At 40.7% G+C, this 16,006-nt stretch overlaps 1 non-coding gene across 1 annotated transcript; it reads right to left on the bottom strand.

Moving 5' to 3' along the window:
* Window positions 1–14,822: 14,822 nt before the first annotated feature.
* LOC115062875 lies at window positions 14,823–14,953 on the bottom strand. Its single transcript, XR_003842786.1, has one exon. It is a non-coding gene; the product is annotated as a small nucleolar RNA SNORA17 (small nucleolar RNA).
* Between the last annotated feature and the right edge of the window lie 1,053 nt (window positions 14,954–16,006).

Genomic DNA, 16,006 nt, shown 5'->3' with positions numbered 1-16,006 from the left:
CATCAGAGCTGAAATCAAATACCCTGACAGTAAAGAGTATATGAACACCAGTGCTCGCTCAGAGCTCAATCACATTCGTAGGAGCTGATCCATTTTTGCTTGGGCTTCTAATTCCTGAGGTACTAGGGACAAAACTAGTATCCAGGAAAGGCATGTTGTGACGTAGTAAGAGTAGATTCATGACCTCCACACCTTTCCCAGCTCAATACTCCAAAAAAAAGTATATTATAAGATCTTTATCGGGTCCACAGCTCTATGTTTTTACCTACTGACCCTCATGCTGCCTTCTGGAATACATGTTTTAATGAGAAACAGGTTCTCCCTTTAACAGAAGAAACTTCTGCCCCCTTGGGCATCTGGTTCTCTTTCCTGGAAACGTGGAAGTGTACTTGGTGTCTAGAGAGGCTCAGGAAGGCAGAGCTAATCATGGAATAATGATTATTATTCCATAAACAATAATTTACTTATGTGGGGGAACTATAGACAGTTGTGATGGGACATCAGGGTGAGGCCACACATAGGACTCATGGGAAAGTGTGCGCTGTCAGGGTTGGGGCAGGGGTCCATTACTGCAGAAATACATGTCTTCAGACAAAGGGAAAGGTAAATTCAGTTATTATGTCTGAAGAACAAGAGGATGAGCTTGCGTATGAAGTCTAATTAGTATCATGTTCTTGAAGCTGGATCCATCTCATCTGGGGGTTTAACTTGGGAAGGACACTGGGTAAGTAACAAGGGAAAGAAAGTCCGAGAATGGAGGATGGCAAACACTGAAAAGAAATGTCCCAGTAAAGCTGAAGCCTTCACATCAGTGGTGCAGATCTCTTGCTAACACAAGTGCCTCCAGCCCCAGTTGACCAAACCACAGAATCTTAATTCAAACTTATCACACAGACACTTTCAATAGAATCTTTAGGGATTCTCAAACTCTCCACAGAAGCGTCACAATCCTGGTCTTCATTCCATACATTTCTCTCACATTCTTATAATCCAGGCTCCCACAAAACAATCCATTAAACCCTGAGCTCAATATCTTTTCCAGCCTTATGCTCCAAGAACTTCTACAATCCTCCCTAAAACTACATGGTTAGGTCTGACACAGGGATGTCCCACTTCTAGACCAGATGCCTGTTCCAGTAAGATTTATATTGCTGTGATAAAACACAGTGGTCAAAAGCAACTTGTAGAAGAAGGGCTTTATTTGGCTTACCCTCATCATCATTGTTTGTCATGAAGGGAACTGGAGGCAGGTACCTGAAGGTAGGAATTAAATCAGAGGCCATAAAGGAATGTTACTTAAAGCTTTGCTCTCCATCTACTTACTTATATAATCCAGAAACATCTTCTCTAGGAGCAACACAGTACCTAGTGAACTGGGCCTTCCCATTTTTTTTTGTTGTTGTTGTTGTTGTTGTTTTTTTTTGTTTTTCAAGACAGGGTTTCTTTGTGTAGTCCTGGCTGTTCTGGAACTCACTTTGTAGACCAGCCTGGCCTCGAACTCAGAAATCCGCCTGCCTCTGCCTCCCAAGTGCTGGGATTAAAAAGACGTGCGCCACTATGCCCGGCTGGGCCTTCCCATCTTAATCAAGAGAATGCCCTACACACTCGCCTTCAGACCATTTGATGGGGTCATTTTTCAATTGAGGTGCCCTTAATTTTAATTGAGAAAACTCTAGCTTGTGTCAAGGTGACAAACAAACAAACAAACAAAAACAAAAAAAAAAAACCAAAAAGCAAAAAAAACCCCAAACAAACCAAAAAACCAAAACCAAAAACTAACCAGTACAGAATGTATTTGACAAAAATCTAAGAATTGAAAGTAAACCAAGAAAATTATTTTAAATTAGTTTCTATTTTGTTTGGAACCCCTTGCTTTGAGCCCTGTTGTGGGCTGCAGTACAGTGCTTATTGCCTCCAACTATTGTGCCAAAGGAGAAGGCAGACAACCCTAGACAGGGGCAGAGCATATCCAAAGCCACTTGTTAGCACGTGTCGCTGGGGAGAGAGCAGAAGTCAGGTGCAGTAGCAGAAGACATCCAGGAACCAGAAATGCCACAAACAAGGATGGATGGGCAAGAAGGCAGTGGTGTCTGATGAGACTCCAGGTATGAGCTTTGGATGACAAGTGTAGTGGACATCCCTGCTGGCCAAGGTCTCTTTCAAGAGGTCTATCACATTAGGGTTTTTTGGCTTTATGTTGTTGTCTCCCTGAGAATGCTTTGGACCAGGATGTTGCAGTGCATCTCATAAAGGAAGGCTGCAGCATCAGAAAACTCACTTTCATTATGCTGCACCTTAATCTGCCATTCCCCCAGTGCCCTGGCTGCTGAAGGGGGTGTGAGAAAACTTAGTCCACAGTACTCAGGGTTCCCTATCAGCTCCTGGGATCCAGTGGCCATGTTTGTGCTTTAGTCTAGAAGCCAGAGAGTGGTGCCTTTACTGTCTTAATTGGTTTATGACTGACCCCTGGTCAGGCCTTTGTGGTTATATTCTAAATTTAGAACGTTCTTTAAAACCAATGTTATGTTCAGAGCCACATGTACTTGGAGTCACTCTAGCTGTTATTCCAATATAGTCACTTCAGAGGTTCTCTTAGTTCTTTGGCACATTTTGAGCTCTAGCCTAGCTCAGAGCCAATATCAAACAGAATCTATTTTACTATACAAAAATAGTAATATAGCAATGTAGGTAAACATCTTCTTTGGTTGACTTTCTGCAGAGGCCAACCTCCTCCTCCTGAAGGAGAGGAATTGAGTAGAGTTAATATTGAATTGTAGAATTAGTGTATTGGGGTAGCAATCCCTGGGAAACCCCAGGAATGGGGGAAGAGAAGGCATGAGAAGCATTCAGCCAATAGTCACGTGCAACATAGATGACAATCAATAGAAATAGACTCTATCTTCTGGGAAGTCTGAGGACAGGGAATGAGATGCCTACAACTGTTCTTACTCCAGAGAATTTATCTACCATTTCACTAGTGGTGTTCAGGGATTCTGGGGATGGAGGTGCAGAACGATGCCCAGCTTCTCCCAGGTTGTCCTGTATGCCTGCTCCTGAGCTCCTCATCCCAGAAAACATCCTCATGTCAGAGATCCGATGGGGACACTTGGACATGAATGTGGGCCTTGGGAGAAAGGTGAGTTCTAAGGTGATTTATGGATATTAGCAATAGCATCTGCTGTATGGATGCTTACAATTCATAGGGAGGTGCAGATGATAGAACAATCAATCAGTAGGCAGCTAGACAGATAATAAATAGAGACATGTTTACAGAGATAGGCTTAAGTACAGCTAGAGGTGTAAAAACAGAGAGCACAAAGCAACTACACTGGAGAGAGGCACTTAATAGACTGTTCCTCATGATGGGAGAATCACCACAAGAGATTACAATAAAGCTTGCTTTAAATATGCCTGCTGTTAGTCTAGGAGTTATTCCTTTACAATAATTCCTTCTAATTTATCATCTTTCATTTAAAAAGTAGTAAAATATATTGTAGGAATCCCTAAAGTACACCATCTTCAGTCACCGTGTGGGAATATTGTTGCTGTAGTTATTTTTCTTTTCAGTGGTTTTATGTGGTTTTTTTAGTTTAAAATTATAGTTATTAATTTATTCATTTTATGTGGGACATGCTGCACATGGGGATCAGAGGACAATTTGTGGGAATCAGTTCTCTTCTTCTACCATATGGATAATGAGAATCCAACTCAAGTTGTCTCTTGGCACCTAGCACCCTAACCCAGTAAGCCATTTTATCAGCCCATACATTTGCTTTAAGAAGATTTATTTTATATTTAGTTGTGCATATGTATGTATATGTGTATAAATGAGTTATGCCATGTGTGCATGGGTGTCCATTGAGGGAAGAAGAGGGTATTGGATCCTCAGAATCTGGGTTTATATGTAGTTGTATACTTCTCCAAATGGATGCTGAGAAGTCTGGTCCTCTGCAGGAGCAGCAGGTGTTCTTAACCACTGAACATTCTCTCCAGCCTTGTAAGTTCTCTATTGACAGACTAAGAACCATCTTTACTGTATAATGGTGCTTGATTTTTATAAATCTACCATGATGGCTTAGAGCAGGAGTTTTACCTAACCAGAGCTGAGGTGTATGAAGTAAGCTCAAGTTCACCACTTTACATAACTGTAACCCAACAACATGTTGAGAGTTAACTCTACTAAGCTTCCCAACTGAGGCTAAAATGCAAAGCATCCTAGCTTACAGATCAACAGGCTTTGAGAATCAGGTTATGGAAAGGGAAAAGCAAAGAGAAGCAAAATAAAGAAAAGAAAAGCATAAGAAAGGAGAACACAATTGGCGAGGTGTGACCATGTGGCTTCAGTGGTCGGGAGTGAGTCTGTGCCAACACATGGACAGTCTAACCAGGAAAAGGTTGGTAGCTCTATGGGAGCTACAGGAGCGAGAATGAGCAAAGAGTCTGCAGGGAGCAGCAACAATGGCAAGAGCAGAGCACACGTACCCAATACAAACTCTGAAGTGAAGTGGGAAATACCATGTCTCCATGTGTGGCACACTAGGACTATGGGTGTCTGATTAAGCAGATGTCTTAGTCAGGGTTTCTATTCCTGCACAAACATCATGACCAAGAAGCAAGTTGGGGAGGAAAGGGTTTATTTGGCTTACATATCCACACTGCTGTTGATCACCAAAGGATGCAGGACTGGAACTCAAGCAGGTCAGAAAGCAGGAGCTGATACAGAAGCCATGGANGGATGTTCTTTACTGGCTTGCTTCCTCTGGCTTGCTCAGCTTGCTCTCTTATAGAACCCAAGACTACCAGCCCAGAGATGGTCCCACCCACAAGGGGTCTCCCCCACTTGATCACTAATTGAGAAAATGCCCCACAGCTGGATCTCATGGAGGCATTTCCCCAACTAAAGCTCCTTTCTCTGTGATAACTCCAGCTGTGTCAAGTTGACACAAAGCTAGCCAATACAGCAGATCTGCTCAGAGTTCACAACCTAAAAGCACATAAGGCATGTCTTCTGCTATCATCAAAGCTATTCTTGTATTTTGTGGTTTATGCAACCATCCTTCTATTATGACATAGCCTGATCATTTCTAATTCTCTAAATCTCCTGAATAGTATGAGGAATTATTTCATGTCAAGAAATATATCTCTATATCTCTAGCTCTATCTATATTCACATAAATATCATTTAGACTAGTCAATGAGATTACTTTATCAGTTATTCAATAACAATTGCTATTTATTCCATGCAAAATACTATGCATTTTATACCACCTTAGATATGACACCCTGGAAGACAGGTTCAATTCAGAAATGTGAAAATGGAGGCCCAAAGATGGAGAGTTAATGTAGAATTCCAAAGTCTGTAACCACATTATGATTAAAATATGCTTTAAATTTTCTGGCTATTTTGACACAAATACATTTAGCATAAATAATAATAGATATAAATTTTGCATTGACTATGTTAGAATGAAAAAGTATGAGTTATCTCCCCAAAGTCTGCTAGAGTCTATGGATCTGTGGAAGCTTGTCTAATTACACAGCCTGAATTACTTCCATATATTATCTCAAGATGAAAGCTACTTAATATCACACTGTCTTTTCATTAATTTGTGAAGACACAAGAAAAATACTTGAATAAAGGAGATTTATAATAACAATTTTATCCTATGGTTTTTAATTTTAATAAAGTGCATTCTGTCTAAAACATGTTTACTGAGAATTCCAGGAAGGATTATTTTTATTTAATAAGTCACTGTGTGTTACAGTATATTCACTAAAAGACTTCATAGTATAAAAGAGAGGGGGAAAGTTAAAGGAAATTACTTCTCCCCTCAAAATATGACATTTTCATGGGAGATACAAAAATAAGTCATCTAAGTTTCTAATAAAAACTACCTAGCAACTATCAGCTGGAGGTAACAATTATGCAGATTAACATTAAACTCTCAGCCGATTAGCTATCTTTTATAACTAAGCAAAACTCTTGCTTTTAATAGAACAATCTCATTTCACAGACTCAATACATAAATGATTTTGCACTGGAGAAGTATATATGCGTTGGAGGAAGGGAATCTGCAAGACTCCCAGGCTGAAAATCTTCAGCTACACTCAAAATTAGCTGTTTCGAGAGGAGCCTGGCATGGCTGTGCTCTGAGAAGATCTACCAGCAGCTGACTGAGATAGATGCAGATGACTCACAGCCAACCATTGGACTGAGGTGGGGGACCCCTATGAAAGAGTTAAGGGAAGGACTGAAGAAACTGAAGGGGACGGCAACCTCATAGGAAGACCAACCTTGTCAACTAACCTGGAACCCTGGGTATTAATTCCCAGAGACTAAGCCACCAATCACAGAGCATACATGGGCTGGTCCGTGGCCACAGGCACATAGGTGGTAGCAGAGGACTGCCTTGTCTGGCCTTAGTGAGAGAGGATGAGCCTATAATACTGTTCAGATATGATGCCACAGAGAAAAGGGATGCCTGAGGCTGGAGTGGGTTGGGGAAAGTGGGAGTGTGGGGGTGGAGAGCGGGGCTGGATTGGTGGAGGAGCACCCTCTCAGAGGCAAAGGGGAGGGAAGATGGGGTAAAGAACTCCAGGAAGGGGGACCTGGAGGGCAGGCAACATTTGGAATGTTAATAAATAAAATAATCTTTTTTTTTTTTAAAGTTAGCTGGTTTTGGTCTTAGATATATCATGTGACTTTTTTACATCTCTACATTTGTTTAATCACCGAAGTGATGAGTTAGAGGACTCAGTGAGGATGGATGTCTGCTCTGTCCAGAACAGTCAATCATTAGTACTGTTTGATCTATACTACTGGATAAGGGGGACATAATCAATTTTGCCAATCATGATAGCCTAGATTATACTGGAGATGGAACAGTGAGACAGAAGAAATAAAGCATGAAAGAGCGGGAGTGGAGCGCCTTTCTTCATGCTCCAAAAGGTAACAGACAGGTTGCACCAATCTCCTACATGCTAGTAAGAATCCTTGGTGGTTCATAGGATCATGTGGTCTCCACATCTGCATAAGCTTCGAGGTTGTGGGTTGTGCAGTATAAAAAAACAAAAAAACAAAAAACTTTTCTTTCACTTCTCCCACCCCTTGACTTTAGAGGTCAACTGTGAGGGAGACTGGCCATAAATGGTGAACACAATTCATCGTCACTTCTATGGTAGTTAGTTAGACCCAATCATGATTCAACCAAGTGGGGTTTAGGTATAACAAGCAAGTGATGTAGGGTAATACTGAGACCCACAACATCAAAGCTGTGTAATCAAAGCACTCAATCCTGATCATTCTTTAGATCCTCCCATGGTGCCCTTCCAGTAGCATGTATGGAATTTGTTAGCACAAGTCTTTACAAATATTTTTATTGGTTCTTTGAGAATTGCATACAACATATTTTGATCACACACACCTTCAGCTCATCCCGGATCAACCCTCCCCATCCTTACTTGGAATTTTCTTCTTCTTTCTTTAAACTAATTGAGTGCAATTTGCATTAGCCAAAAATGTCTGCCCTAGTCTTAACATTAGTATTCCAAAAAGAATCACGTGTGCATTTTAGTCAGATCTTTCCCTGCTTTGTTTCCTCTTAGCCATTTCTGCATGCTAGAAATCATTTTAAAATTTAGTTGCATAGATGGTTCCAAAGCTCAGCTCAGGGCACAAACTGGCAGTATCCAAAGTCCTTGGCATCTTCTGAATTCCCTGCTTCCTTCCTTCTTTTCTGTCTTTTCTGTCCTTTTCCTCTCCTTCTCTTGCAAACTCTTTCCCTCTGTTCTTGTCTCCTGTTCTATGTTCTTGTCTTCTATCTTCACACTGTTTTTCTTCACACACAATTCATGTGTTTACTCTGCCCTCAAACTAGCTTATACTCTGGATCTGAACCCAATACTCACTAACCCTTCTATTTGAAAGAGGTTAACCTGAGTCATTGCTTCCAACTTCTTTGCCTCTTGTCATTTCTGCCTGGGTCTCATCCCTGTGGTTACTCTAATTCAAGATGTAACTGTCACAGAAACACATTTATGCCCTCTACCTAAAATCAGCCAAAAGGAAGAGTTTGTATCTAATTTATTTTGACACTTTTTATTTTTTTAGATGTAACAAATTAAAAAGCCTTAAAATGAAAAGTTCTAATGTTTACTATCAAGCAAAAGCATTGTGAGTCCTTGTATGAATTTCAGAGTTTATTCACCTCCATGAACACACACGTTTCTCACTATGTCCTTTAACGGCTTCTGGACTCCATTTGGTACTCAGAACATGGACCAGAGAAGCTGAGCGGGTTCTGCTCTGTGTTCAAGCAGAAAGCAGCCAAATCATGTTTTAAACACTTTCTCTCTGGAATACAGGAGCTGCTGCATCCTCCCATCCTGCAGAGCAGAAAGCACAGATGTTGATTGCTCAGGTCAGTGTCAGGTAATGGCCACCAAGGGGAACAGAATGGGGCTGCTGTGAGCCGTGCTTGCCTCTGTCTTTGCTTAATTAGGTTAGGACCGCAAAGTGAGAACTACATCGAAGATGCAGAAGTTCTCAATTAGACAAAACGTTGACATCTGAGCCTTGTACTTATTTCATGCCCTACACCTTCTTTAGTGAGAAATGACTAGTTTCAACCCAGATCTCTGGGCATCATTTTTGCAATATTTTCTTGGATAATGGATTCCTGTCCATATCTTTGACCTGACATGAACCTGTTTCCCACAAACCCACTTGTCCTGTTACCTCTCAATGAATACACTTCAGGAGAAAGGGGCTAAAAAGAGCTGTAGCTGTGTGCAGAAGAAAACAAAACAAATAAAAAGAGGATCTACACTAACTATCTTGCAAGCACTTTCAAAAAGGTCATAATAAAGCAAATTTGATCGAACCCTTGATGAATACCACTGTGAACCCAAACCCCACTTTTTCAGACCTGAGAGTGATGCATATGAAGCCCGGGTGCTGACAATATTTTATTGCAGACTGAGGGGTTTAGTGAAATCAAAGACTCTCTAGTTAGAGTCCTTAGTTAGAAGTAACTTCTTTCACCCCAGTAGCATCTGATCTTTCTAGTCTCTCACAACACGTTCCGACCTAGCATAAATATGTCTGTCTCAAGCGGTTAGGCAAAGATACCGAGGCTGATGGGCCACACGCATCTAATGCTTATTTGTAACATAGTGAAACCGTGGGGAGGCTTTTGTATGCCAAGTACAAATAGTAAGTGCTGGTTGGCTTAAATCAAGTTGGAAATTAAGTAATTGGAGAAATTTCTTGTCTCTCTTCCAATGTCTCACATGGTTGGCACTGGGTAGGTGGTAGTTAGTGATTATTAATGAGTAAAGTAACAAATGAATGGATACATATTTTAAATTAATTTTACACACACACACACATATATATATGTATGTATTTTATATATGCATTTATGTTATTCCCTACACCATATATATATATATATATATATATATATATACATATATATTCAGAGGAGAGATTGTGAGGGGGAAGGAGACTAATAGGAAGGAAAATAGAGATGGACAAAGTGAATGAAGTGGTAAGAGACTAAACATGGTCAACATACTAAATACACTTGAAAGACTTTTTTTTTTTATAAAACCGATTGCCATGTACAATGAATATATGCCAATACAATTTTTATCTTTTTTTCTTTAATCTTTTTTTTACCGTCTAGTCTTTATCCCCCTCACTGTCTGCCCTCTGACTGCTCCACATCCCATACTTCCTCCCCACCCCTCCCCCATCTCCAAGAGGATGTCCCCACCCCCCCACTCTGACCCCATCAGGCCTCCCCACTCCCTAGGGCCTCAAGTCTCTTGAGGGTTAGGTACATCTTCTCTCACTGAGTCAAGACCAGGAAAGTCCTCTGCTGTATATGTGTCAGAGGCCTCATATCAGTTGGTGTACACTGCATGGCTGGTGGCTCAGTATCTGAGAAATCTTGGGGGTCCATGTTAGTTGAGACTGCTAGTCTTCCTATAGGGTTACCCCCCCCCCCTCAGCTTCTTCCAGCCTTTCCCTAATTCAACCACAGGAGTCACCGTTTCTGTCCATTGGTTGGGTGTAAATAACTGCATCTGACTCTTTCAGGTGTCTGTTGGGCCTTTTGGAAGGTGGTCATGCTAGGCTCCTGCTTGTAAGCACACCATAGTATTAGTAATAGTGTCAAGCCTTGGCGCCTCTCCTTAAGGTGGATCTCAATGTGGGTCTGTCACTGGGCCTCCTATTCCTTAGGCTCTTCTCCATTTCTGTCCTTGTAGTTCTTTCAGACGGGAACAATTTTGGGGTCAGAGTTTTCGACTGTGGGATGGCAACCCCATCCTTCCACTTGGTACCCTGTCTTTATATTGGAGGTGTACTCCACGAGTTCTCTCTCCCCACTGAAATTTGAATGAATTTCATCTAGGTCCCTCCCTTTGAGTCCCGAGAGTAGAAGAAAGCCAATACAATGTTTATGTGAATGCATTTCCAAAGAACATCGTTCATTTAACAAATCTACAAAATTAAGAACATTAACGTTTAGAAAGTATCAGAGCTGCCATGGCAGAGGAAAAGTGATTTAGTGTGACACAGTAGCTTACAAAAGGATCTATAAGCAACTGAGTAAATATGGGAACAGGAGAGGTAGACCGACTCAGGGAAAAGCACTCCAATTGGTTGTCTAATGCCAAAAGGTTGCCCTGAGACTATACAAGTAGCATTATGCAGATTCATGAGGCTGTACTTAGGAATGCACATGTATATACAAGTAGATATATGCATGCAATAGTAATTAATGAATAACGAGGCCATGGATTTAAAGAAGAGCAGAGAGGAGTTCACAGGGCTTGGCAGGGGAGAGGAAAGGGAGAAGTGCTGTAATTAAATGATAATCTCAAAATTGTTTTTAAAGTTGGTTAGAGTTAAGTCTTATTCCTGTAGTATTTTCTAGGATCTTCTTACAACCTAAGTCAGGCAGGATCTGTTGACAAAGGAACTTCCAGACCTTCAAAGTCCCTAGTGTTGAATCTCAGGTTTTCAGCTAGTGAGATTCAACCTTTCCAAGTCATGATAATTATTCACAAGGGACTTCCCGCAAGAAAGTGCTTTGACATATTCTTAAGGGCCAGGCATTCTAATATGAGAAGCTGGTAGAACTATGCCTTTAATAAGTTCAATTTTTGATATAGTAATATATATGTTCAAATATTATTTGGATATTGTTTTAGTAGCAGACATACTTGCATCTACTCGAGCCTTGATCATTTTCCAGAAATCATGTAGAGACAGAAAAACAAATTAAATGAATCTGGGTAGAAACACAGTAACAAATTTAGACTGTGTGGTACTTTATAGGAAAGAGCTGTGCTCCTTCTAGGAGTTAATGGCTGAAAGATGAAAGGCAAGAGGTGTTGGACATGATGAAAGAATTTTAACAATAAAAACTGCACAACAATATAGTCACTGCAAATGACAGAAAAGCAATGGAAGTTTTTCAAAGACATTTTCTAAAGACGACTGGAGAAATTTAGGGGTTCTATATTGCATGGCAACTTCATTCTTATAATGATAAAAGATTTCTGTTAATTGTCCTTGTCAGTTCAAGCTGTTATAATATAGGAGCATAGGCAAGATGGCTTGGGCAAAAAACATTTACTTGCTACAGTTATGGGGGTCCAAGAAGTTCAAGTGCTAGAAAATCAAATGTTAATGGAATTATGTTATGATTTCCACACATTTAAAATCTTAATTGTAATCTCAGTGGGCAGAAAGAATCAAGGGTAGTCTCTAGTCTCTTCTCATAAAAGCCCAACAACATTTGAGGAACTTCTACTTTTTATAGTAATTACCTCTGAGAAGCTCTGCTTACTGATAACCATGAGCTTAGCATTAAAGCTTCATTTAACATCGGGTGGCATGGAGGGACAATAATTGGTCCCTGGCAACTGTGTTAAGGATGGCAAAGTCATGTATGCACTCAAGCAAATGCTGACATAATATTAGAGATGTATAGTCAAATGGGTATTTAAAACACTTCAAAACATGATAAAAAGAAAAATAAGAAGTATAGAAAATCTGTAATGAATAACGGTAATGATTGTGTGAGTAGAGTTATTGTATTCTCCTTGCATTCATGTAGACACAGCACTAATAATAAGGAAAACAATACTGGTAAAAATTTAAAATTACAAATCTCTCTGATATTCATCGATTTTGTCAGGGATTTGTTGAGCCTTTAGAATTTTTCTATGATTAACTATTATAAAACTATACATTCTATTAGTATATATGTATACTAATAGAATGTATAGTTTTATAATATATTTATAATATATACACATACACACCTTGGAGATGAACATTTTTACAAATATAGTTTACTCATGCTTCTTAATATCTGGCTTTGATTTCATCTCACAAAGAGTTTCATTGAACTTTGTTTTAGTTGTGCCTATCCTTGACAGAGAAAATGACTCATGGGACCCAGAATTATCACCACCAACATTTGTCTAATTTTCAAGGATACATGTTTGGCCACACGGAGAGGGAGGTTTATTTACCTATTAAGCCCAACAGTGTCGCGTCTGCTCTCTTGACCAGCAAAGAAGACACAACCACCAGTTCTTCTCTCAGCAGTTTATTCAGCAACCTTCTTTCTTCTTCTCCCCCGAGCCCCGGGCTACAAGCCCTTTTATACTCTCCTATCCACTCCAATCGCAGCAGGCCACGTCACCTCACCAGGCGCTCGGCCACAGCCAACCAGAAGAGCAGGAAAAAATCACTACCAAATATGGACTTGTTTACCTTGTAAGTTTACGGTAACTTTCAGAACCATATGCTGATATTTCAGAGCTTTGAAAAAAAATAATAGTAAAGGTGAAAGTAGCATTAATATTTACGTTCCTCTTTCTTTGTGTTTTCTTCCAAATAACAATAACCATGAATATTCTTAAAATTATTTTTTAAGATTATTTTAAAGGAGAAAAGTTCACACTGGAGAGATGACTCAGTGGTTATTGACAGGTCCTGAGTTCCATTCCCAGAAAACACATGGTGACTCACAAGCACCTGTAATGGGATTTGATGCCCTCTTCTGGTGTGCATGAAGACAGCTACAGTCATACATAAAGTAAATAAATAATTATTTTTTTAAAAGAAAAGAAAAAGTAAAAAAATAATTGTACAGTTTAGTTTGAGTATACTACATACAACCAAGAAATGACTAAATGGCACCTAAGAATTCAACCAGATAATAAGGATTATATACTTCTCCAGTGCAAAATCATTTATGTATTGAGTCTGTGAAATGAGATTGTTCTATTAAAAGCAAGAGTTTTGCTTAGTTATAAAAGATAGCTAATCGGCTGAGAGTTTAATGTTAATCTGCATAATTGTTACCTCCAGCTGATAGTTGCTAGGTAGTTTTTATTAGAAACTTAGATGACTTATTTTTGTATCTCCCATGAAAATGTCATATTTTGAGGGGAGAATTATTGAAGAGGTGTTGCTACTGAAAAACTTGGGAATACCTGGCAGTGTTGCCATGGGACATCAGGGAATTTAGATTTCTTAGCCTCATTAACAAAATAATTTAAAATCAGACTCAGTGAGAAACTAAAAGATAGATTTAGAGTTTTAACGACAATCCCAAGGGCTGGCTTGTAAATCTCAGCAGCTGCCCAGAGGAGGAGAATGAGCAGAAGGGGAAAAACTATGCCAACTAAATTAAGGTGGGTAGACAAGCAGACATTTTACCAGGAGGAGATCTTCAGAGAAACAATGAGGAAGCCCAGGTACCAGAAACAGTGTACAGAGTTTCTGTCCAGCATATGAAAGAAAGAATATAAGGAAAAGATAAGCTTTTCTGAGTCAGGCCTTGGAAAGTCAGGTAGACCCAACAGAAGCTCATGGTAGCTTAAAGTCTGTATTAGGGGATGAGAACTATAGGAAGGAGAATCACTTTGCCTCCTTAGAGGGGTGAGTGTTCCATCCTTAGCTCCTAACTTCACTTACGGTGAGTCCGCCTTCCTAGAGCTGGTCCTTCAGTCCGGTGGCTGACCTGTACATCTGGATAAATTCTTAAGGCAGGGGGAGACAATAGCATGTCTCTGCCAAGACATGGTTTCCAATCTTTGCTATTACATGCCAGCTTCTGCTGGAGATTTTCATCTATGTTATGTCCTTTAAATATCACTGCAGCACTGTATAGCTATGGCTGTACCTCCCATTAACAGTAAGGACCCAGTGGCTTGTAAATGTTAATTGCCTCATTCAGCTCTCCCCACACTTTTCTTCTTGTACCTTTACATTTTTTTATTGGTTCTTGTGAATTTCACCTCATGCACCCCAACCCCACTCATCTCCCCCTCCTCTTGTACCTGCCCTCCACTTTTGTGCCACCCAACAGAGAAGACAATCTCTTTGTGGAAGCTGTACTGTGTCCCACAGTGTGTCCCACGGTGTACCCTTTTCCCCACACTTCTTTGCTTGTGAATGTTCATTGCAATGACTTGTTGGTTTGGTACAAGGCCTCTGGCTTCTGCTACTCTGTCATCACTAGAACCCTGATGGGATTCTTTGTGGATTTGTTGCCCAGTGTCATGATATGGATATGGATATGTAGAATGGATGTTGGGGTGGGCCAATTCAAAGCCCTAAATTTGGGCTTGAGAGATAATCTGAGCTGGTCAGCCCTAAAGCTCTCCAGATATCATGTTCTAGGGGCCGGCTCACACCCAACCCCCAACTATAGCCTGCTCTATCCTGCAGCCCAGGAGAGGCACAAGGTACCAGACTGGTGGTGGTCTCAGATCCATTTTTTTCAGAAAATGGTAGGCTACCATTCAATCAAATGTTCGTCTGTTGAACACTGAACATAGAAATAGCTTCTTTCTTCTTTGTCACCTCCTAAGGCACATGTGACACAGCAGCCATACTTACAGTGCCTCTTGGGGCAGGGTTTCTTCTTGAACCTCTAAAAGGCTTATTATTCATTGGAATCTGGTCTGGCTCAAGAAGGGGGTAATCAACTCAAAACCCACCCAGTAAGAAGTATTCATTGGTTCAAAGAGCAGACACATGTCCCAGCCTGGACCATTTAAAATAAGGTCTGACTCTGTCGCTTTGGGAGACTACAGTAGTCTGGATACAGAATGTTCCTGGTCCTCAATAGGTGAAGTAAAGTGTGGAGAAGTAGAGTCTGGGAGGTTTCCTTAGTTTGGGGTTTGAGATGTTCCCCAAAGAGACTGTAGAATCTAGTGTAACCCCCCTCCACCTTTCCTATACTTTCTAGCTTATGGCATTGTGCTTGTTGGTCTTCGGTCAATTTGACACACAAACTAGGGTTACTAAAAGGGGGGACCCTCAACTGAGGAAATTCCTCCTGAAGACCCAGCTGTGTGGCATTGTCTTAATTAGTGATTACTGGGGGAAGGGCTTAGCCCATTGTGAGTGGAGCCATACCTGGGCTGGTGGTCCTAGGTGGAATAAGAAAGACAGCTGAGCAAGCCAGGGGAAGAAAAGATGTCAACAGCATCCCTCTATGACTTCTGCATCAGCTCCTGCCTCCAAGCTCCTGCCCTGTCCTGACTTCCTTCAATAATGAACAGTGCTATGGAAGTCTAAGCGAAATCCAATGCTAAGGTCCTATTCCCCAATTTGCTCTTGATCTGTCAGTCAAGAAAGCTAGGGGCCAATTGTTGGGCAGAAGTTACAAGCAGGACTTTCAAGTCCTAGAAGGAAAAGGCAGATACAAAGAATGAGAGGAGGAGATTTTTGCCATGCTTTGGAGGGAGAAGAGGCCAGCAGCCATGTGAGGTCTTGGAGGAAAAGGGGCCTGTGGCTACTACTACAGGCAGGTGGTCAGGGATGTTTGGCAGAGGCTAGGTGGGGCTAGCCACTGAAGTTTAGGGCAGTGGGAAGAGCAGAGATAAAAATATTATTAAGGGCATACTTTTCCAGGTGTGAGATAGTACCTAACACTCAGCAATTATGTCCTAAGGAAAGGTGAAA

The sequence above is a fragment of the Mus pahari genome, chromosome 21 (assembly GCF_900095145.1).
Source record: "Mus pahari chromosome 21, PAHARI_EIJ_v1.1, whole genome shotgun sequence".
NCBI lineage: Eukaryota > Metazoa > Chordata > Mammalia > Rodentia > Muridae > Mus > Mus pahari.
This window is presented reverse-complemented; position numbering and strand designations above follow the sequence as displayed.